The following is a 23,783-nucleotide window of genomic DNA, read 5'->3' as shown; positions in this document are numbered from 1 at the left end:
TCATACTGCCCGCAGTCAATGACTGCCCTCTCCCTAAGCCCCGCCCCTGGTAGCCATCCTCAGATTTGGTAGCATGCCAAGTGGCAGTATGACCAAGTGAAGAGCCGCAGAGGGGAAGGTGGGAGGGTTCGCATGTGAATCCATGCCAGACCCATGCTGGAGAACAACAGTTACAGGTAAGTAACTTGTTCCTTCTCTAGCATGGGGTCTGGCATGGATTCACATATCATGAATAAAATAATACATAGCAGTATACACATGCACAACCACGGGAGGTGGCAACAGGCTCAACATTAAGCAATAGAACAACTCAACATTAAGCATCTCTTACCTCCTCACCAGGCTCACCTTAAGCTAACAGGTTGCGCAGCACTGCTTGGCCAACCCTGGACTCCTCCCTGGAGTCCCGATCGACGCAGTAGTATCTTGTGAAGGTGTGCGTCGACCTCCATGTAGCAGCCCTGCAGATGTCCAGCAGGGGCACACCAGACAGGAACGCCGTGGTAGCAGCGATTGCTCTTGTCGAATGGGCTCTCGGACGGCCGGGCAGCGGTCGGTTTGCCAACCGGTGACAATGCATGATGCAGCCGGAGAGCCATCTGGAAATGGAGGTCTTCGAGACAGCCTTCCCTTGATTCACAGACCCAAAGTTCAAAAACAGTTCTGACGTCTTCCGAAAACTCTTTGTGCGGTCCACGTAGAACTTCAGCGCTCTAGCTACATCCATCGAGTGCAAAGTCCTCTCGGCCGGCGTCGAAGGCGACGGAAAGAAAACTGGTTAACACCAAGGGCTCGTTGAGGTGGAAGTCCGACGGCACCTTGGGCATGAAGGAGGGGTGCGTCCTCAGCACCACCCTCGTGTCATGAAAAGTCAAGTATGGAGGGCCTGAATCTCTCCCACTCGTCGTGCAGAGGTGATGGCCACGAGGAACGCTGTCTTCCATGACAGGAACTTCAAAGGCGCCGTATGCATAGGCTCGAATGGGGCCCCCATGAGCCTGGTCAGCCCCACATTAAGCTCCCACGCCGGGGCAGGAGCCTTCACCGGAGGGAATGATCGGAATAGTCCCTTCATAAACTCCTTCACCAGGCGATGAGACCACAAGGACGCCCATCCCGTCGTCCTGGTATATCGGGAGATGGCAGCCAAATGTATTTTGATGGAGGCGTGAGCCAGTCCAGCCTTGGCCAGCGACAGCAGGTACGGCAGCACTTGAGGGGCCGTAATTCGCAGAGGGTTAATCTTCTGTGCACGGCACCAGACACAGAACCTCTTCCATTTATGACCGTAACACTTGAGAGTTGAGGACGCCCTGGCCTTTGCAAGAACCTCTCTGCAATCGGCCGGGATATCGTACCCTCCAAACTCTAGTGCTGCAGGAGCCAGGCCTGCAAGTTCAGCGACTCCGGGTCGTGATGAAGAACGGCGCCTCCTTCTCTGGAGAGAAGATCTGCGTCTGTCGACAGTTTGACTGGCGGGGACGTTGACAAGTCCAGAAGGTCTGGGAACCAGATCTGCCTCGGCCACGCCGGTGCGACGAGGATCATCCTGCACCTGGACTTCTTGAGCTGGTTGATGAGGCGGAGCAGCAACGGCAATGGAGGGAACACGTATAGAAACAGGCCGTCCCAAGGGAACGAGAAAGCATCGCCCATGCTCCTCGGCTGTGGGAACCTGCTGGCGAACCTTTGGCACTTGGAATTGGTCGCCATCGCAAACAGGTCGATCTGGGGTTTGCCCCATCATTGGAAGAGTTGATCCACTTGATCCTGGTGCAGTTCCCACTCATGGCACGAGCGCAGCTCCCTGCTGAGTGAGTCGGCGATGGTGTTTTTTATTCCTGCCAGGTGGAAGGGAACCAGAAACATCCCCTAGACGACGGCCCAGTGCCACAGATCCTGGGCCTCCTTGGATATGGCTGGGGATCTGGTGCCCCCCTGCTTCCGTATGTAGAACATCGTGGTGGTGTTGTCGGTGAAGATCCTCAACACTTTGTCCTTGAGGGATGGGAGGAACGACTTGAGCGCCCAGAACACCGCTCGGAGCTTCAAGATGTTGATGTGAAGAGACCTCTCCTCCGCAGGCAAAGGCCTCTTGCGTGGAGATCTCCGGTGTGGGCCCCCCAACCCTCCAGAGAGGCGTCCGTAGTCACCGTCTCCTGAAACGCCGGGGTTTGAAAGTCCATGCCTGTAGTGAGGTGAGCCCGGGTGCTCCACCATAGGATCGCCCGACGGAACGCCTCGTCGAGAGGGATCCTGTCCTCGAAGCAGCCCCTCGCCTGAAACCAGCGGGCGTCGAGGAACTCCTGGAGCGGATGCATCCGAAGTCTGCAAAGGGGCACAAGGTAGATGCAGGAGGACATCATCCCGAGAAGGGACTTGAGGGACCTCACCCTGGCCACGTCTGTGGCTAACAGGCGCTGCACCTTACCCAGGATGGTCTTGGTCCTCTCCTCTGAAGGGGAGGCCAATTGCTCCACTGTATCGAGCTTCGCTCCCAAAAACAGTGCTACTTACGATGGAACCAGGTGGGATTTGGGGTAGTTGATGGCGAACCCCAGCTCCGTGAACAACCGGACGGTCCTCGCCTTATGATCGACGGCGAATTCCCTTGACCTTGCCCAGATTAGCCAGTCATCCAGGTAGGGGTAGACGTGGACCCCCTGCAGGCGCAGCCGCGCCGCCACTGGTGCCAGGCACTTGGTGAAAACCCTGGGTGCAGACTTTAATCCGAACGGTAGGGCTCTGAATTGGTAGTGGCGTCCCTGAACCACGCACCTGAGGAACTTCCTGTGCCTTTTTAGAATGGGTATGTGGAAGTAAGCATCCTCCAGGTCCAACGACGATAGGAAGTCGCCTTCCTCCAGCTGTCCCACCACATGCTGGAGGGTGACCATCCTGAATTTCTGCGCCTTGATGGATTTGTTTAACCGACGCTAGGTCCAGGATGGGGCGCCAACCGCCGGTCTTCTTTCTGATGAGGAAGTACCTTGAGTACACTCCGGAGCCCCGGAGCCTCCTGGGGACAAGCTCGATGGCACCCTTCTTGAGCATCACCTTTACTTCCAACAGCAGTTGAGGGACGCGATTCTCCTTCCTGGCCACGGGAGGAATGCGAGGGCACTTCTTTAGGAACTCCAGCAAGTGCCCATTGGCCAGTGTGTCCAACACCCAACTATCGGTGGAGATGGACTCCCACACTCTGACGAACTTCGTCAGCCGGCCTTCCACCGGGGTGCTTCGGTGGGGGCCCCCCCGACAACCCGGCCGGGTCAGTCTTGCTTGGAAGCAGCCTTGCCGCCTTGGCCTCCTTGGGAACCACCTTGCTTGCAGCGACCTCTTTAGACCTCCTGGGAAGAGGAGTGGGCCGCCTGGCGGTAAGTGGAGGAGCCACCGCTGGATCCTTTGGAGGCACCCTGTCTGCCTCCGGGGCACCGTCCGAAAGGGCCGTCGCTGCTGAAGCACCCCAAGGGCCCGGGCCGTCTCCGAGTCGGTCTTGATAGCCTGTAGAGACTCATCCACCGCCTTACCAAGAGGTTGTTGCCGTCGAACGGCATGTCCAACACTCTGGTCTGGACGTCCTGGTGAAAGTCTGTCGCCTTGAGCCATCCTCGTCATCGGAGGCAAACTCCGTTGCCCAGTTGTCAAAATCCGGTATCGGCAATGTCCGTTGCCACCGTTATGGCGTGATCTGACGCCACCTCCCCCTCCTGCAGAATTTCTAGGGCCTCCGCCCTTTTGTCATCAGGCAGGAAATCTAGCAGGGGAACTGCCTTCTTCTTAGCCGCTGCCGAGACAACCGAGTCCGGCGTGGGCTGGGCCCTGAGGCACAAGGGGCGGCATCGGGGACTCAGTACTTCTTCTCGTACCTGTCCCTCTTGGCGGGTGTCGTGGCAGGGTTCTTGAGGACAGCAAGCCCCTCGTCCCAGATGTCGTTGAGTAAAGGCACCACGAGGACCGTCTTCCTCTTAGCCTCTTGTCGTTGGTACATAAACCCCTCCTTTTTCTGTTCTTCAGGGCAGAGCTGGAAGAGCTCGGATGCCCTGGTTATCATGCCGTGGAAAGAGCCAACCTCGTCGGCTGGGGACGCCCACGGGGGTGTGACGATGGGACGTCCGCTGTGTCATCGCCGCCGTCATCATCATCCGTCCCCGTCGCCATATCCTCTCTAGGGTCTGGCGAGGGGGATGAGGGGTCCACCGGTCTCGCAGGCACGAAGGGCGGAGTGGGGTGGACTTTCCTCCTCTTGTTCGGAGGGCTTCCCGACAGGCCTGGTTCTGGCTCCTCTGTCGGGGTGCGTGGTAATCTCGTCCTTATCTCGGTACATAAGGATTGGATTGCCAACAAAATGGCTGCCGAGCTATCCTGGGGCTCGGGCAATGGCTGCGACAGATGGGATGGCCGCTCCACTGGGCCCTGTTCGTCGTCATCTTCGATCACGTCATTAGGGACCGCCCCCTGGGATCGAACCTTCTCGAACCTCTCGTTGAGGTTTATGAACCTCTCGTTGAGGCCTATGGACCTTTCGTTGAGGCCCTTCTCGGTCTCCACCAGTTCCTCCTCAGAGGCCGATTCAGAGTCTGTAATGGCCACCGGCCCCCCCCTTTTTCAGCTGGGGGCTTCACGGGGGTCTTAGCGATGGGCTGGAAAGAGGATTCCCTCTGCTGCGGGCAGGGATAATCTGGGCCCAGAGGCCGTTTCCATTGGCGTAGTCTCAGCCGGCTCCGCCAGGGTTGCAGCGACCACTTCGGTAGAGGCCTTGGCCGGGTGGATCAAAGCCCTCACCACCTTAGGTGCGTCCTGGGCCTTCGCCTTGGGGGGAGGGTCAACGCCTCGCTCCCCCTTCGAGATCGACCGGGTCCGCTCCAGCGGCCTACCCGGGTTCTCGGACTTCCTCTTCCCCGAACCAGAGCGCTGGCTCGTGGTCGAACGTGCCGGGGAAGTAGCGCCCTGCTTGGCAACCTAAGAGCCTGACCTTTTGGCATTCCCGGAGCCCGCAGACTCGCGGTGCTTGGCCTTCTGTTGGGCCCCCGTAGAAGGGGCACCCTCAAAGGACTTAGAAGCCCGCTCAGATTTCTTCTTCGCCTTCTCACTTGCTGTGCCCTTCTCCAGCCAGGTGGCGAGGCGGGAACGACGATCTTGTTTGGTCCGTTCCGAAAGGTTCTTGCAGAACGCACAGTCTTTCTACACATGCGTCTTGTCCCCATGGAGGCAGTAGAGACATCGCGAATGCTGGGCCTCCTTGAAAACGTTATATAAGCCGCATCCAGGGCAGTTCCTGAACAGCTTGGATCCGGGAGTCGAGCTCCCCTTGTCCTGGGCCATGTCCGTTGAGGTAGGCCACAGATCTTCCGGAATCCTCCAAGAAGTGTAAACTCGACGAAAACTTCACCCTTGAGGGGCGTAGAAGAATTCCGAAACGGGTCCCCGTTATCGGAAGTAGAAACGGTAGAGCTTGAGGCTCGATTAAACCGAAAAAATGAGAAATTCTGAAAAATCGTGAAAACGCAGTAAAAAAACACGAGAGCTAAACACGAGGACTCCCAACACTTGAGCGTGCGGTAAAAATCTGAGGATGGCTGCCAGGGGCGGGGCTTAGGGAGAGGGCAGTCATTGGCTGGGGGCAGTATGACCCAGAGATCAGTGATTGGTTACTACTAAGAAAGACAGATCAGAAACAAAACTGATACTGATTTTTTCTTTACCGAGGATTCCCAGCCTGACGACAGGGAATATTCATGAGCATGTGAATCCATGCCAGACCCCATGCTGGAGAATGTTGGTTTACCATTTCCCAAAATGGCTCAATTCGGGGACAAGACCATAGTATATGCCTCATGGTGCCCAGAACTCCACACGGTCTACAGCATAATGGTGACTGAACCAGTTCCATACCATATAATTAGGTGGTGGGTATAAGATTTTTTAATTACTTTAAATTGAATGTCCCCGTTTTTAAGAAATCCAGCGAAATATTCACAGATGTCCCCATAGATGTCCCAGTATCTAATGTAAGTCCAAGGTCGGTAGAACCAAGGCCGGTAAGATAGCTCAGTGGGTTGAGCGCTCACTGTTGCGATCTGAGCTTGATCTGCAGGTTCGAATCCCGTCAAGGCCAACTCAGCCTTTCACCCTTCCGAGCTCAATAAATGAGTACCGATTTCGGTCGGGTGATTTTGTATGTAAATACGTGCTCTGTAAAGCGCTTTGGATTAAGGTGCTATATAAATAACACATCATTATTATTATCATTAGAACAGCTTTCTGCCAATGTATTATTTCTACCAGTGTTATTCGGGATGCACATACGGTAAAACGTGGTAAGCGTGGGAACATCAACACATTGCGTTCAAGTTCCTTCCCACAGACAGCCGGTTCAGCATTCCGGGATTCTGCAGAGGTGTGTGCAGTGATCACTGAGTGCAGGGTCGTATACCGAAGCCAGTTTCTTCTCGCTAAGCCAAGAACCTGCTGCGCCTCTTGGAACTATATAGGTTCTGAGTCTTCGTATAGGTGCATTACCCTGAAGTGTTGCCAATCTAAATCTAGTTTGGAATGTAGTTTATGTTTCAGCCCATAGGACAGTATTGCTCTTAGATTGATCCATGCTGGGGCCACCCTTGTGTCTATTCCCACCATGGATCTAATTTTGTGCCATTGTCTAATCGTCTGGCTTAATATGGGATGCGCCTTAATGTGTTCGGGATTTTTTGTCATTGGGATGGCTAGGATTTCTAACGCCGAATGTGGGTATAGTAAGCTAAGTTCCACCTTCCGCCAATTCGATTTGTCCCCAGAGTTTTGCCACCTTTTGACCCAACACACCTGTGCCACTAGATAGTAAATACTCCAAGACGGGAGCGCTAGTCCACTATCAGCTTTGGAGGCTTGTAATACTTTCCGATTAAGGCACGCTCCCCCCTCCCCTACTATATAAACGTAGAGATGCGTGCGCCTAAGTCTGTGAACATCTTGGCAACGGTGTAATTGGAATCAGAGGCAAAATATTTTAATTTCATAAGGAAATTCATTTTAAAGGCATTAATGCTGCCCATAAGCGAAAGCGCCATCGAGTCCCAGTTGAACAAATCCAATGGGATTTTTATGAAGTATTGGCGGGTAGTTCAAGTCGAGCAGTTTGCCGAAATCCATACTCACATTTACCCCCAAGTATTTAATACACTGTCGCAGCGGCTCGGAACAGCAGGACTCTGCCCGGTTTCCAAGGGATATCCGTTCTCAAAAAGAGGACCTCCGACTTGTCCCAGTTAACACTATACCCTGCTATGGGACCGTATTCCTGCAGATGTTGTGTATGTGGTCGAGAGACAGAGGTTTTATGGCTAGCGGCTCTATTGCAAGGGCATATAAAAGAGGTGATATTGGACACTCCTGACGAGTGCCAGTATGTAGGGAGAGTGGAGGTGCAGCCATTCGTCACTACGGAGGCTTTGGGGCCCTTACACAGCAACTTAAACCGGAGAACGGTTCAGTGAACCCAAATCTATCCAGGACTGCAAACATATAATCCCATTTGACTTTATCAAAAGCCTTTTCGGCATCATAAGACAGATCAAGTCTCCAGGGTCCGCCTTTCCTACAATGACATGTAGTAATAGTCTTAAATTATCCGCTGAGTGCCTATTTCGGATGTATTCAGTCAGATTGTTCAGCGTCAGAAGCACACCTTCGACACAACGCGCTTAACATTTTGTGAGCATTTTCCCATCAGAATATATCAGCAGAATCGGGCTATAAGAGCTGCATTATTCAGGATCACAGCCTTTCTTAGGGAAGACTACAATGTTCGCTGTGAGCCTAGCATCCGGAAGATGACCACACAATTGCTTCAGAGAACACCGATTCTAGCACAGAGGCGAACGATTTGCACAGAGATTTTTAAAGATCAATGGGCAGGCCACCTGGACTGGATGCCTTACCTGGGGAAAGGGCATTGATTGTCCAGACTATTACCTCCGCAGCAATTGGGGCATTAAGAATATCTGCTTGGCTTGCTGCTATCTGGGTTAGTTGGATGGACTGCAGAAAGGTGTTAACCTGCTGCATGTCTCGGTATAAAGGTTTGGCGTATAGTTCCTCATAAAATTCTGTGAATGGAGTATGACTCATCATCCCCTGTTAGAGAGACACCCTGTTTATCCTTAATCAAATCTATTATTTGAGCTTTTTGTCTGCTCTTTAGTGCAAGGGCCATCACATGTAGAGGTTTGTCGATTCTGCATGGAATACTTGGGACGAGCTTGTGAAGGACTACTGGGCACGGAGTGATGACACTTGCTTTAATTCCGCACAAAGTTTGAGCAATTGCGTATATGTTTTAGGATCATGTGTGTTTATGTATCAACATTCTGGTGTGCATCTCTTTTGTCAGCCTGCTTAAGCAGGTTACCCCGGATATTTGTGGGTAACAATGAGAATGACAAAGGAGATAGACAAGAATGCACACTAGAACGTTGATTAAGCAAGTTATCTGAATATTTTATTGCAGATTCAGTTCCATGTACAGAAAAATACCCCTAACCTGGCTTTGAGATGCTGGCCGAAACAAGTGTTAACCACAAAGGGCATGTTGAGCATGAAAAAATAATTGGTTCAATCCAGTAATTTTTAGTAGAACTTTGAACATAAATTACTTTGGAATAACACCAATGTATGTGTCGTTATTGTGTACCGCGCCACATCAGAATACTAATAATTTTCATTTTCAACAATAGGAATAGCAACATTGGAATTGAAAAACTGGATCCCAATAAAAAACTGAAGCAGCCCATGTGTGGTGATGCCCGTAGGTTGCATCCCATCCCCTCACAACCCAGAGCCCCTAAGTAGGGGAGACTGGACATAGTATCTCCAGTGATATGCATTGTAGATTGTTGTGGGGGTAGTAGATGTACCACGGGTGACTAACCATCTGTCACCTGTCATGCCTCATCCCAACAGAGGCAATGTGATGAGATCAGTAATCCGCAGATTTCAGGTCCAAGTATGCCAGTTAGCGACTAATAGTTTGTGCTGAAAGCTCAATAGATGCATGGTGAGGATACGCGTGTGGTACTGTGCGGCTGGTTTAGGAACAGGGGCCCTGTGCAGTCTTGATGGTATAGTTTTGAGAGTTCTCCATTTTTAGCTTGTCTTGAAGGAATCCATAGATTAATCTCTCCAAATCAGTACCCTCAGCATTCTCAGGAATCCCAACTAGGCAGAGATTATTGCGCCTAGACCGATTTTAATGATCCTCAATTTTGGCACCCAAGCACTATACTTCCTTGATCACCCCGTCGAGGTACGTAGAGATGGTATCATGATTGTCCTCTAGTGTGCTGATGCGTTCACTGTGGTGCGCTCAGCTTGGCCATTCAGTCGGCTCTTCACATCTTTTACCTCTTTCATGATATGATATCCTGAACAGTGTTATTTGTTTTCTGGGTTTGCTGTCGGATAACTTTCATGTAATTCAGGATAGCATGCAGCTGTGTTTGCACATCCCTTTTGAGTGGTCTCTAGAGGAGCGGCATAAAGGAGTTTCAGTGGGGATTTCGTCACCACTAGTATCTGTATCGGAGTAAGTGAACGTGTGTGGCATAACACAGCCAGTATTAATGTTCATATTTGTTTCATTTCGGGCATCTTATCTTGGCTACGTACCAGTGTTACCAGATTCCTAGCTGTCTGTATGTTACTTTATGGATCAAGAATTTGTAAAGCTGGTTCCAGCATACAAAAAGGGTCCACTGCGATTCCACCGAGGCCGACCAAGTCTGGGTCTCAGATGATCCTCGATTCGAACCAGATATCAGACAAAGCATCAGGCTGCTCATATTTTGCCAGCTGCCACCTTAACAGGAGGTTCTTTCTATCTGTATTTGTCCAACTTCTGCAGTACTGACACAGCGAGGTGCCGCACCACTTTTTGGTTGATCACCGGTGAAGTGCAGTCCCTCACTCCCAGTGCGCATTCATGTGGGCCCTTTCCCTACCGAATCAGGCCACTATGGCTTTCAAGATATCTATTACTGTGCCAGTAGGCTATGCACCGCCGTAGCTATCTCGTGCCCCCTGGCACCCTGTGTTACCCCCCGTGCCCTGTCACCTCAATAGGCATATGCCCAGAAGGGACTCTGAGCGCCAGTGTGGTCGAGTCAAAGCCAAGCAGCAGCGCAATCCCTTGTCTCCAAGGTGCAAAAAGGTAGAACACTGCTGGGCCGGTCCAAGCGAACCGCGCCTTCTCTTCGGTATGTTTGCTGTGTCAGATCTACGTGTGCTGGGGCGGTCGATATTCGCTCGTTCCCCCACCAGCACCAGTCCCGGAGCATACGCAATAGATACTGATTGTATTGCTGCCGGGTTTGCAAAGGCGGGGGTAGTTGCAGCATCACGAGCCGCCGTATCTTAAACTCAGAATATCTCTGACATCTGAGGTCCGGTAACTCTGCCGCTTGGACACCATCTGCTTACACTTGTGGTTAAATCCGATAGTCATCCTGCGACATAACTTGTTCGAACAGGAGCTATGGCACTCTGTGGCCATCTTGGTCGGGCTCACGAGCACCCCCCTGCCCCAACACACATTTTTTAATTAGCTTTATTCACACTGTGAATTGTAATTCATCTGGTGAACTTTCCTCTAGCAAAAACCCACCAGAAGATGCACTGAAACAACCAGTCTATCGTCTTGGGAGACTTAGGGGTCAGAAGTAACCTGACAAAGCGTCATTGAATGTTATGTTATGTTATTTCGCATTTATATAGCGCCTTATATACCATTGGTATGGTCTGAAGGCACTGGTAGGTTGAACGCCCTTGGAAACCGAAGTTCAGATCAGTAGAGAGAGTAGAGGGAGTCAAAAAGGTACGTGTGAGCACCGGGTATGTGTGCAGCTCGTGCAGTATTCGTGTGATAGCTGCTTCTTAGCTGTAGGTGAGGTGGTTGAGAGATCAGGAGTATGTGTTCGCTCCGGCAGGATTTATCCAGACCGGATGTGGCTGCGTTAGGCCTGAGAAGAACGCCTGGCTGGGGGTGTGTACCCAGCAGTGTTTACTTAGAATGATGTGGAGTGAGCGGCAGATGTTGGTATGTGTTAGGCAGAAACCTCTGCAGTTCCCTTAGGGAACACTGCAAAAGATTTAAGACTACAGGTGTTGGCAGTAAACCCACTTGGTAGTAGTCTGCACCACCCAGACTTACCTGGTAGCTGTGGCTGAGCAGTCAGACTTCCCTCAAGAAGAGTTAGGCAGTATGCAAAGTATACTCAATAGGCACTCAGATACAATAATACAAGCAAACACTGACCAGAGCTTTGGTATCAAAGTATATAATTATTTAAAAACACACAGTTGAAACACTCCAGCACTCTTATTGTAAAATATTCTAAACACAGTTACTATTATGATATATACACCCCTTTTTCCCTATCAGATAAATCACAGTAAAACACCACTTATTTTCATACAGAGGTGAGCGCTTAACTAGATTGCACTCTAATAAGTTTGTGAGACAGGGAGGGAAAAAGACAGAATATGAAGAGATACACCACTCTATGATTCAGGAACACTGTTAGCAAGGCAGAGAGCAAAAAGTCACTGGTGAGCCAAAGTCCAAAGGCTGGGCCCACTCTTAGAGGGAGCAGAGCACAAATGCGCCCAAGATCACACAGTTACACTAGGCTTAGAAAATCTTGCAGAGGGTTCAAAAAGAGTTTAGAGAGGCTTAGAAAAGTTTAGCCAGGGTGTCCCAGGCTAACCCAGGTTCGAAAGCCGGGGGCTAAATCTACCCCGTACAGTCGGTAGCAAGGGAAGGCAGGCGGGACACGGTACCTTAAGTGGGAAGGATCCTCCAGCGGTGGCAGTTGTTCCTGGTAGTGGGTGCAAGTTGCGTCGCCGTCCAGGGGAAGAGAAGATCCCGACTTGGAGGAAAGATGAAGGTCGTTGCACTACCAGGGAAGAAACCAGCCGTGGAGTTTTCCAGTTAAAGGTGGTACCTTGATTTCGCGGTCGTGGTAAAACGTGGTATACCGGTTGCCGGGGTGCTTGGCACGGGCAAGGCGGCCACGAGGTACGTCGGGAAAGCGAAAAGACTGTGAAACTGGTTATCCCCACCAGTCAAAGGAAGAAGACTCTCCGGCGGGAGATCTCCTCTGTCGTTGGGAAAAGTGGTGAGGCAGTCCAGCAGGGCTCCACCATTGGTGGTGTCATGGCAGGTCGGCTCAGCTTCTCCCTCGTCGAATTCTTAGGTCCTGTGGCGACTTCTGAAGTTCCAGTCCCCAAAGCCCTGCTTTTATGCAGAAAACCCCCATTCACTCAGCCTAGCTGTCACTCAAACATGCTAAGTGGTGAGCCGGCCGGCTCACCACTTGGGCCAATCAGGATGGAGTGCGACTTGAGTTGCCTAGGCAACTCAGTCCAGGGTGCCTAAATTCCCCTCCACCCCTCCTAAGTACCCCAGACAGAGTGGCACCACTTTGGAGGGCTCCTGTGGAGAAGCCCGCCAAAAAGTGGAACAAAGGGTTCGACTTGGGTTGGAGTCACAGACGAGAACACAAACGCCATTTTAGAATCAAGTTTTGGCAAAAAATACCAACCGGAGAATTAATGTTAATTAAATAAACCGGCGGTATGCTCGAGGCTACCGTAAATAATTAAATAAAGATAGTAGCCTAAAACAATGGGAAATCCCATAGGAAAATATTCGCGGTAGAATATAAAAAGTAGTATCCACTGCCAGCAGCTCGATCAGGGGGGACGGAGACGTGCCCCTCGACTAACAGACCCTGGGGCAATCGAATTGCACCAAGTCCACAATATGATGGTATGTACTGGTTCTGTTCAGAATTTAAGACTAGTAAAGTCAATGGTGACTTTACATGCCCTGGGAGACAGTAGTCAGTCCCAGGGTATGGAGTCTATACTGGGGGGTCACTAAGACACCCCTGTGTCACTGCACTGAGGGTGCTGTGTAACACACATCACAAAAACACATGAAACCCTATGGAGTAAAAGACCCCATAGCCCATGAAACACTTCTAGATTCAAAGAAACACACTCAAATCATGTCCAAGAGTGAGGGTAAAAGAGTCTCACTCTTGGCAGGAGAAAAAAATAAACCCCAAAAATTCAGCAAAGCTGCTGGGGGATTCACTAGGTTAGGAAATTCAGCCTAAACAGAGAATTCTCCCTAACAGTATGAGAACAGTTATACCGAATGGTGTCATAGTATCTCTGTGTTCTAGTTGAGTGGTGATGTAAAGGAGAGAGTAAGCGTGGTGGTGAGATATGATGAGTAATATGCTTTTTTGAACGTTCTCTGCATTCCAAACCATACTATATCCGTCTATATACGCAATTCTATGCACTCGTTTGCTCCAGGCAATAATCCGCTTTATGCCCTCATACGTATTGTTAGGGAGAATTCTCTGTAAAGGCTAATTTCCCAAACCTAGTGAGTCCCCCAGCAGCTTTGCTGGATTTTTGGGGTCTATTTTTTTTTCCTGCTAAGAGTGAGACTCTTTTTACTCCCACTCTTAGACATGATTTGAGGTGTTCCTTTATCTTTCCATGTGTTTTATGGGCTATGGAGTCTTTTACTCCATAGGGTCTCATGTGTTTTTGATGTGGGTTACACAGCACCCTCTGTGCCGTAACCCAGGGGTGCTGTAGCGACCCCCCCCAACATAGACTCCATACCCTGGGACTGACTACTGTCTCCCAGGGCATGTAAAGTCACCATTGGCTTTACTAGTCCCAAATTATGAACAGAAACCAGTACAAACCATCATATTGTGGACGTACTGGTCGGCGCAATTCGATTGCCCCGGGGTCTGTTGTTCGAGGAGGCACGTCTCCGTCCCCCCTGATCGAGTTTTGGCTGGTGGCAGTGGATACTACTTTTTATATTCGACCGCGAATATATCTCTATGGGATTTTCCCATTGTTCGAGGCTACCAACTTTAATGATTTAATTCTTATAGCCTCAAACATACCGCTGGTTTATTTATTTAATATTAATTCACCGGTTGGTATTTTTTGCCAGAACTCGATTCTAAAATGGCGTTTGTGTTCTCTTCTGTGACTCCAACCCAAGTCGAGCCCTTTGTTCCACTTTTTGGCGGGCTTCTCCACAGAAGCCTCCAAAAGTGGTGCCACTCTGTCTGGGTACCACAGGGGGAGTGGGAGGGGGTTTAGGCACCCTGGACTGAGTTACCTTGGTAACTCAAGTCGCACTCTTGTGTGATTGGCCCAAGTGGTGAGCCGGCCGGCTCACCACTTAGCATGTTTGATTGACAGCTAGGCTGAGTGAATGGGGGTGTGCTGCATAAAAGCAGGGCTTTGGGGACTGGAACTTCAGAAGTCGCCACAGGACCTAAGAATCCGAGGAGGGAGAAGCTGAGCCGACCTGCAACGACGACACCACCGGTGGAGCCCTGCTGAACCGTCTCACCACTTTTCCCGACGACAGAGGAGATCTCCAGTCTGGAGAGTCTTCTTCCTTTGACTGGTGGGGATAACCAGTTTTGCCTTCTTTTCCCTTCCTGGAGCATCTCGTGGCCGCCTTGCCCGTGCCAAGCACCCCGGCAACCGGAATACCACGGTTTACCAATACCGCGAAGAGAAGGGTAGTACCTTTTAACCGAAGAACTCCGCGGCTGGTTTCTTCCCTGGCAGTGCAACGACCTTCATCTTTCCTCCACAGCGAGACCTCCTCTTCCTCTGGACGAAACACCGACTTGCAACCGCTGCCAGGAACAACTGCCCCCACTGGAGCTTCCTTCACACTTAAGGTACTGTGTCCCGCATGACTTTTCTTGCGACAGATCGTTCGGGGTGACAGTAAAGCCTCGACTTTCTAACCTGGGCTGGCCTGGGACAACCTAGCTAACTTTTCCTGACTTTAATTTCATCCTTTTTGTGCGAACTATCTACAAGACTTTCTGGGCATAACCCCCTGTGTGAACATGGACCCCTTCAGCTTGCTCTCTCCAAGAGTGGGCCTTGCAATTGACTTCCTTGATCTCCAGTAGAACTCTGCCTATCCTGCCTTACTGTGGTTCTTTTAAAAGTATTGGAACTTCTGTGCTTTCATAACTCTGCCTTTTTCAGTCCCTTTTTTTATAATTTATTAGAGTGCCATCTTATGTTAAGTGCTCACTTCTGTCTGAAAATAAGTGGTGTTTCTCACTAAGACTTGTCTAATAAGTAATTAGGGTTGTATATATATATATATATATATATATATATATATATATATATATATATATATATATATATATATATATATATATATATATATATATATATAAAAAATAGTGACTGTGTGCTGAATTTACTTACCTCTTTTGTGCTAGTGTAATTTACAAGTGTGTCTTTAAATAAATAATTATATACTTTTACACCAAAGCTCTGGTCAGTGTTTGCTTGTGCTACTGTATCTCTGTACCTATTGTGTATACTCTACATACTGCCTAACTCTTCTTGAGGGAAGTCTGACTGCTCAGCCACAGCTACCAAGTGAATCTGTGTGGTACAGACTGCTACCAAGTGGGTTTACTGCCAAACACCTGTAGTCCTAAATCTTTTGCAGTGGTCCCTAAGGAAAGTGCACAGGTTTCTGCCTAACACGTATTATGCACTCACCCCTTCTACATACTCGCCCCCCTCAACGCACTCACCCCGCTCTACGCACTCACCCCGCTCTACGCACTCACCCCGCTCTACACATTCATTCGTTCTATACATTCATCTTCTCCAGTGATCTACATACTCTCCGCACATCCAAATTCATCCGCTATCCACACTCATGCGCATTACTTGCTTCTCTTGCGGATACCTGCAGATACGACCTGGAGCTGTCACATGCTCTACATACTCATCCGCTCCACATATTCATCTGTTCTACACACTCATTCGGATTACGCTCATCCATTCTGCACATTCATCTGTTTTACGCACTCCTGAGTTCTACTCGCTTCACTGTATTTACGCACTCATCCGCGCTACACGCTCGCCCGCTCTACACACCCATATGCTCTACACACTCATCCGTTCGAGATGCTCATCCATTCTATACACTTATCCAATTTACTTATTAATTCGATTTCCACACTCATTTGAACCATGTAGTTATCTGTTCTTCCATTCATGCCTTCTTCCACTGAGCGCGTTCGTCAGTTCCACCTGCTTCATCAATTCTAATTAGCTCATCTGTGCCATTCATTTCGTTCGCTCCTTATGCATTCCGTCCAGTTCAGCAGTTTAACTCTCTTTACTGTTTCCGTATGATTTATTCTTATTAGCCCTTTTACTGCTTTGATCTACTTTATTTGTTTAGTTCTGTTTGTCCTTCTAGTTTATATTAGGGGTTATTAGCTGTCAATTTCTCGGATCAGGTAGTTTGTTCGATTGGTGTCATTGAGTTGTTGTTAGACTGTTTGGTTAGTATGGTAGGGTTGGTTTTATGGGAAGAGCCAGGTTTTCAGAAGTTTGCGGAAAGACGTTAGGTCCTCAGTTAGGCGGATGTGGGGTGGGAGTGAATTCCATAGCCTGGGGGCCAAGGCTGAGAATGATGATCCGCCTAATCTGACAGAGTTTGTCTTCGGTATGACTAGGAGGCCGGCTGCGCTCGATTTTAGGGGTTGTAGGGTTTTAGTTTGTCTTGAAGAAATTGAGGTCCGGTTTTATGCAATGCTCTATGGGAGATGCATAAGGTTTTGAAGGTCACCCTTCGGGCTACTGGAAGCCAGTGCCGCGTCTTAAGGGCCGGGGAGACGTGGTCTCTCGGGCCAAGCACAAGTAGCAATTTGGCTGCCGCATTTTGTGCTCTTTGGAGTTTATTCAGTTGGTACGCATGGACTCCGAGGTATAGGGGGTTTGCGTAGTCCAGTCTTGATATAACAATTGATTGGACCGCGGAGAGTCTGTTGGGAAAGGAAAGATACAGAAAGATGCGTCTAAGGGTTTTAAGGTGGCAGTGGCAGGACTTTGAGACGTTGACTTGGCGAGAGAGTGTTAGGCCAGAGTCCAGGGTGCATCCAAGATTTTTCACTGATTTGGCGGCGGTCAGTGAGTTGCCCATGGCGGGTGGCCATGGTAGTGGGTGCGGAAGAAGTTCTGTGTTGCCACATATCATGATTTCCGTTTTAGAGGGGTTTAACCGGAGGTGGCTTTGGGTCATCCAGAGTTCTATGTCAAGGAGGCATGAGGCCAGGTCAGGTTGGGAGTTGGGTTTTGAGTTAAGGAGTTTTAGAATTAGTTGGGTGTCGTCGGCGTAGTTGTAGCACAGGATGTTGTGTGAGCGAATTATTGGTGGGAGGGTGATCAGTTAGAGATGAAACAGGAGGGCAGATAGGCATGCTCCTTGTGGGACTCCCGTGTCGACTCGTCGGGCTTGGGAGGTATAGCTGGAGAGTATCGTTATTTGGTACCTATCTTTGAGGAAAGAGGCTATCCATTTATGAGCGGTTCCACGAATTCCTAGGGAGTGGAGGCGGTCTAGGAGGATTGAGTGATTGATCGTGTCAAAGGCGGCGGATAGGTCGAGAAGGATTAGAGCGGGCGGCGCATCCCGCGGAGTCGGCCGTCATTTTAAGGTCGTCCCAGATCGAGGTTAGGGTGGTTTCAGTTCTGTGACGTGCTCTGAAACCTGATTGGGTGGGGTCTAGGATATTTTTGGCTTCGACAAAAGGCATTTAGTTGGGAGTAGGCGGTTCGGTCAATGAGTTTGGCAAGGAACCTGGTGTTTGAGATGGGGCGGTAGTTTTTGGGCTCGAGAGGGTCAAGCGAAGGTTGTTTAATTAGAGGTTTGACGTGAACCGTTTTGAATGCGTCGGGAAAGATACCTGAGGAAAGGGAGGCATTTATGATAGATCTTGCGTGTTCTCTTGCGCAGGTGGAAGCGAACATTTCGTTAAGAGTTGTGGCTGGGCAAGGGTCCAGCGGCAATCCAGATGGTTTGCGGGCAGAAAGAAGTTTGAGAAATTGCTCCGGTGATATTGGACTAAAGGATTCGAACGTTGGTTGCGTGGAGGACGCATCTGATGGGCTGGCTGGTATGGGGGAGCATTGCCTGGTGGATGTAAGAGAGCTAGTTTGGTGGTTAGAGTTTTTGTTCTTTCGATAGCCGTGGTGTAAAAGTGGAGGGAGAGTGAGTCGCACAGTGATTGTGACGGGGTCGGGACGGTCGTGGTACAAGCTGGATTGGTGAATTCGGAGATGATTTTGTGGAGTTCTTTGCTTGGGTTTTTGCAGTTTAGGATTCGGGTATTGTAGTGGGCTTTTTTGCTTTCCGGATTTCTGCCTTGTACTGGTACAGGTGTCGAGCCAAGGTGGCCCTGCTCTCCTGGGTTTTGTCTTTCTGCCATTTGCGTTCTAGATATTTGTATTGTTGTTTAGTGGTCTTTAACTCAGGAGTGAACCATCTGGGGAAGAGCCCACGGCGGGTTGATGGTTTGCAAGGGGGTGTGAGATGCATCAGAGATGCGTTGAGCCATGAATCAAAGGCCTCAGGGGTTAGTTGGTTGTTGAGACGGCAGGTAGGTGGTGGAGACTGTAGGAGTGCCTCGGCTAGGTCCGGGGCGATTATTAGTTTTTTCCAGCATTTGCGTAGATTCGGACGTTCAGATACGAGTACGGGAAGGGGGTCGGGTGAGCGAATGGTGAACGAGAGAATGAAGTGATCGGACCAGATGATAGGGGTGGGGGGCTTTAAATGAATGAGGCTGTTGGAGCTAATGTGGGGTTGGAGATTAATTGCGTCTAAACCATCAACCATGCAGTGTGTCATAGGGTTGGTGGGAATGTTGAGCCATATGTTGAAGTCTCCAAGAAGGGTGAGGTTGGGATGGTTTAGTTGGAGGGTGGCAATAGAGTCACAGAGGTTGTTTGCGAATTGTCTATCGTAGCCAGGGGGCCTGTAGATTATTAGGAAGCTATGTGAGAGCGACGGGGAGAGGGATAGTTTAACAAGGAGAGATTCGCAAGACGGAATGGAGGGTTGGTTGTCGATGATTGAGGCGCGGAAGAGAGACTTGAAGACTAATGCTACCCCCCCCTCCTCTGGACGGACGGTTCAGTGGGATGAGGGAGTAGTCAGGGAGAAAGGCTTCATTAGCGATTGGGGCGAAGTCGTCAGAGAACCAGGTTTCAGTGATGAAAACTAGGTCTGGTTTGACAGAGGCGAGGAGGTCATAGATGCAGTGTCTGTTTTTTGCTACGGATCGGGCGTTAAATAGGATGCAGTTCACATTGGCAGGCGAGGTTGGTCTCGGCGCGGGAGGGGGCGGTGGCGGAGAGAGTGGAGGGAGAGGGGTAGGGGTAGGGTGGGTGATGCTAGATGGGAATAGTGGGCAAGCAGAAAATTTGGCAGGCTTCGGGTGGGTGGCTGCGTGTGATAAGATGATCGGGTTTGGTTCGGGGGATTTGAAGGTGGGGTGTGGGCGGTTAGGAGTTTTAGTTGCAGTTGATGAGAAATCGAGGGAGAGGGGTTTCAGGAAGGGTGAAGCCACGGGGGAAGGTGGTGATTGTGGGAATGAGGTGGTGGGTCGAGACAGGGGAGGCGAAGGAGGCTGAGCGATTGAGGGGGACCAGGTACGTTTCCTCTTTAGTTTCATTGTTGCGATTGGTGTGTGAGAGAGGGTAGGGGGTTCAGAGGGGGAGAGGGAAGCAGCTTTGGTTCTTGCTAGGGCTAGGCGTGCAGTTTTTAGGGAGGGGAAAGGGTGCGGTCGGGGGGTGGTAGGGGTTTGAGGGCAAGGCCGGGGGTGGGTGATTGCAGGGCGGGGTGTGCCAGGTATGACAGTGAGGGGAGCGGGTATGGTTAACGTTGGCTGGTCGGTGGTGGGGTTCAGGGGAGGAGTGGTCTTAGGGTGATTGGCTCGCATCGTGCCCCCCTGGCTTTGTGTTTGGAGAGGGGAATGGCAGGGAGTGCGAAGGAGGGTGGGGTGGTTTGGGAAGAGGGAGATGAGAGGGAAGGCAGATCGGAGATTGGGGGCGGTCCACGGGGGTCGTTTCCGACAGACACTGGTGGAGTGGGGGCACTCATATTTGGTGCAAGCTTTTAGGTGGATTTAGGAGGGCTTTCTGATTGTGGTTCTAAGTTCAGAGGTGGCATGCTTTTAGGCACACTTCCAGGTTCAAATTGCTGAGAGACGATACTGGACTATTTGGTGCATTTCTAGATTCTATTGTAGACAGAGATGATATTAGTCTATTAGGTACTCTTGGGTACACTTCTAAGTTCACCTGTATACAGAGAAGATATTCGGTCTACCTTTAGATTCAATTTGAATAGAGGGGGTATTCGTTTATTAGTCACCGTTTTAGATTCTACATTACACAGCTATACTGTTAGTTATACTAATAAGATTAATTAGGGCACGCTAGTAGGTGCACTTCTTTCAATTCAACTTTATACAGGGAGGGTATTAGGCATGAATCTAAATCAACTTTGTACAGAGAGGTTATTAGGGAGATTAGTCGGTTTGGCCCGGCATGGTATTATACTATTAGGATATTGGGCAGACTTCTAAATGTAATTTTCACAGAGAGGCTATTGTGCTCACTTCTAAATGCAACTTTCCACAGAATGGCTATTGGGCACACTTTCTGAATTCACAGAGGGGCTAATGGGCACACTTCTAATGCAATTTTCACAGACACGCCATTGGGCACATTTCTAAAGTCAACTTTCCAGTTGGGACACGCTAGTAGGTGCACTTCTTTCAATTCAACTTTATAGAGGGAGGGTATTAGGCATGAATCTAAATCAGCTTTGTATAGAGAGGTTATTAGGGAGATTAGTCGGTTCGGCCCTGCATGGTATTATACTATTAGGATATTGGGCAGACTTCTAAATGTAATTTTCACAGAGAGGCTATTGTGCTCACTTCAAAATGCAACTTTCCACAGAATGGGTATTGGGAACACTTTCTAAAATCACACAGAGGCTAATGGGCTTTCACAGAGGCTAATGGGCACACTTCTAATGCAACTTTCCACAGACAGGTTATTGTGCACATTTCTAAATTCAACTTTCCAGAGTGGCTATTGGGAACATTTCTAAATTCACAGAGAGGCTATTGGGCACTTCTAATTCAACTATCACAAAGAGGCTGTTGGGCGCACTTCTAAATGCAACTTTCCACAGACAGGTTATTGTGCACATTTCTAAATTCAACTTTCCAAAGTGGCTATTGGGAACATTTCTAAATTCACAGAGAGGCTATTGGGCACTTCTAATTCAACTATCACAGAGAGGCTGTTGGGCACACTTCTAATGCAACTTTCCACCGACAGGTTATTGTGCACATTCCTAAATTCAACTTTCCAGAGTGGCTATTGGGAACATTTCTAAATTCACAGAGAGGCTATTGGGCACTTCGAATTCAACTATCACAGAGAGGCTATTGGGCACACTTCTAAATTCACAGAGAGGCTAGTGGGCACACTTCTAAATGCAACTTTCCACAGATAGGCTATTGGGCACACTTCTAAATGCAATTTTCACAGGGAGGCTATTGGGCACACTTCTAAATGCAATTTTCACAGAGAGGCTAGTGGGCACACTTCTAAATGCAACTTTCACAGAGAGGCTATTGGGCACTCTTCTAAATGCAATTTTCACAGAGAGGCTATTGGGCACACTTCTAAATGCAATTTTCACAGAGAGGCTATTGGGCACACTTCTAAATGCAATTTTCACAGAGAGGCTATTGGGCACACTTCTAAATGCAACTTTCAGAGAGGCTATTGGCACACCTCTAAATTCACAGAGAGGCAGAGTAGAGGATAACTCTGAGTTTAAGATATGTATAAATGCACCACGTATGTGAACACATGCCACAGGCACGGCTCTCCATCCATGCACTCTAGAATGCAGCTACGGGTATGTTAAATTTGGTCTATCTGCTCACATAGCCTTCCGCACTGAAACCCCCAACATACCTCAACACCCCTGTAATTAGTATACAGCGACAAGCTATGACAAATTCTGTCTAGCTGGGCACACTTCGAGTTTCCTGCACTAGCACTCCGTCTTGACCACCGACAGAACCCGCCCACGTACCTGACCGCTTGGTTACTTACTGGAGCCTAGCCAGTCCTCCCAAGTCCTAATCTTGGCAGAATGCACACACCCATCTTTAAGTCCACTCCAAGAACGTTTCCCATACCTGGACTTTGGTCCCTGAAAGCATTCCAACCACAAAGCACATTAAGGCTATATAAATGAGGAAATGGCGCTATACAACTGATGGCTATAATACAATACAAAAACCTATATTTGTCTTTTAGGATTCAAAACCTTTCTCATCGTGCCTTTCCTCAATTACTTCTTAAAGTGTGCAAAGGGAGAATTGAATGTCTCGGTCATATTATTGGCCTATGAATTCATGAAATGTAAGCATTTTAGGGTCTCATTTCATACTCAACCCCATTCAACTACTGATGAGACAATGACCCTGAATATATCTGATGTTTGAGGCATGCCCAGATCATACAAGTCTAAATACCCATATCCATGTGGCACTAGCAAAATAATCATCTTGGTTACTACAAACCTTACACATACTGGTGTGTAGTTAATTAGATCTGTGAAAGTCCTTACAGATTATTGGATGACTTTACTAACTCTACATTTTGAGGCACTTTCCCTATATTTTCTTATTATACTCCGATATGTAATACCTCAATATTGGAGGTATTATCTCTTCTTCTGTCTTCTTTAAGTATCGTCCTTGGTGAAATAACAATTACCAGCTCAGGAAACTCCAAAGAATCCAAAACTCAGCAACCAGACTGCTCCTTGCCCTCTCACCCAGAGAACATATCACCCCCTCCCTCAGAATACTACAATGGATCCCCATCAGCCTCAGAACAACCTTCAAAGCCATGTTTATAACACACCGAGCCCTCCGTAAGACAGGGCCTGAGTTCCTACAGAGAAAACTCATCATCTACAAACCCTCCAGAAACCTCAGCTCAGGCTCGGCTTTCCTCCTTGCTATCCCCCCTCCCTTACCACTGCACTAGAGTGGGCTGCTTCATCTTTATCCTAGCTTCCACCATCTGGAACTCTTGCCCTGCACATCCGCCGCACTGAGGATTTCCTTTCCTTAAAAAACAGTCCTAAAAACTTTGCTATTTGCCACATTATCCTGAAACCCCTCCCTAACCTCCCAATTCCCAATCCGGTGCATATGTACATTCACCTGCAGGCGGTGTTGGCCGTTTTCGCGGTGGCACCACCCTCATAAATGTTGGGGAGAATTTGTATTTCCCGTGCCAATTCCCCTCAACCTGAAAGACCCCCGACACTTTTGCTGGACTTCTGGGATTTTTTTGCTTCATTCTCCTGAATGAGTGGGACTTTTTACCACTCATTCTTTTTGCTTGGAGATGGGAACCCTATTTTTCTGCTACTTTGATTCTTTTGACTTTTAATGGAGCTATGCTTTCCTCTTGCCCTATAGGATCTGTAATAGATTGTGGCAGCACACAGCACCTTATGTGCAGTGTTGCTGGGGAGGCCCTTGGGCTTCCTTGATTTATTTCTTATTACTTTTCCATGAGAATTACAATTCAAGGATAACTTGTATCTTACTTACCTTTCTTTTTGTGGTAACAGCACACACCGCCTTATGTAGAGTGCTGGGAGGGGGCTACACTAACTCATTTCCCACTGCTCCTGTAACTTTTATAGTTACAGTAACAGACAAACCTGAATTGACTGGTGGCCGTGGATACTTTTCTACCATTTTTTGTGTTAGTTGCAGGCTGTT

At 49.1% G+C, this 23,783-nt stretch overlaps 1 protein-coding gene across 7 annotated transcripts in view; it reads right to left on the bottom strand.

The window, feature by feature from the left end:
- Positions 1-23,783, bottom strand: part of LOC138510254 (tight junction protein ZO-2-like) — a 1,104,514-nt gene that overhangs the window by 180,404 nt on the left and 900,327 nt on the right. The gene's annotated exons all lie outside the window — the stretch shown is intronic.

This window comes from Ambystoma mexicanum, chromosome 6p (assembly GCF_040938575.1).
Source record: "Ambystoma mexicanum isolate Mex_15411 chromosome 6p, UKY_AmexF1_1, whole genome shotgun sequence".
Taxonomy (NCBI): Eukaryota; Metazoa; Chordata; class Amphibia; order Caudata; family Ambystomatidae; genus Ambystoma; species Ambystoma mexicanum.
Note: the sequence above shows the minus strand (reverse complement) of the source record. Positions and strands in the feature narration are given on the sequence as shown.